The sequence below is a fragment of the Capsella rubella genome, unplaced genomic scaffold (assembly GCF_000375325.1).
Source record: "Capsella rubella cultivar Monte Gargano unplaced genomic scaffold, Caprub1_0 scaffold_5, whole genome shotgun sequence".
NCBI classification, from domain to species: Eukaryota; Viridiplantae; Streptophyta; class Magnoliopsida; order Brassicales; family Brassicaceae; genus Capsella; species Capsella rubella.
The window spans coordinates 6112869-6113586 of record NW_006238919.1 but is presented as its reverse complement, the minus strand read 5'-3'; positions in this window follow the sequence as shown (position 1 = coordinate 6113586).

Sequence of the window (718 nt, the reverse complement as noted above, 5' to 3'; positions counted from 1 at the left end):
TATTCCAAATAAATTCTTTTTAAATTTTAATATTAACACAATCTATTTATAAAAACTGCAAATTAACCCATTTATTTTAACTTTTATAAAATTTTAATAAAATAGTTACTTTTATTTAAATTAAACATTTACTATAAAAATATTATTTTATTTAAAAGTACATCGTATTATATAAAAAACAATAAGATACTAGATTCTATTATATTATTATATATAATAAGGTAAAATAAAATCTCTTTTTCCTTCAATAAAAATAAAATACATTATTATATATATTGATAAGATTTTATATAATTTACTTTTGCAAATGGTAGTCTGAAATTTTAGAATATATATTTATATTAAAACCTCTAAAATGTTTTATATTAGGGAGATTTGCACAACTAACCTTTATTATGATACCCTTTTCTACAAATACCCTCTCTAGGTGTTCATTTTCAATAATACCCTCTTCAATGTACAAAATGACTAAATTACCCTCCTTTATTATAACCCATGATGAAAAAGGAATATTCTTTCCAACAAAAAGAATATTCCTTCCGAAAATTTTCCCGCCAAATTTTCCCGCCAAAAATTTTCGACAAAAATTTTCCCGCCAAAAATATTTCGGCAAAAATTTTCCCGCCAAAAAAAATTTCCCGCCAAAAAATTTCCGACAAAAATTTTCCCGCCAAAATTTTTCCGCAATTTCTTAAAAAAACCTTGTAAATATTTATAA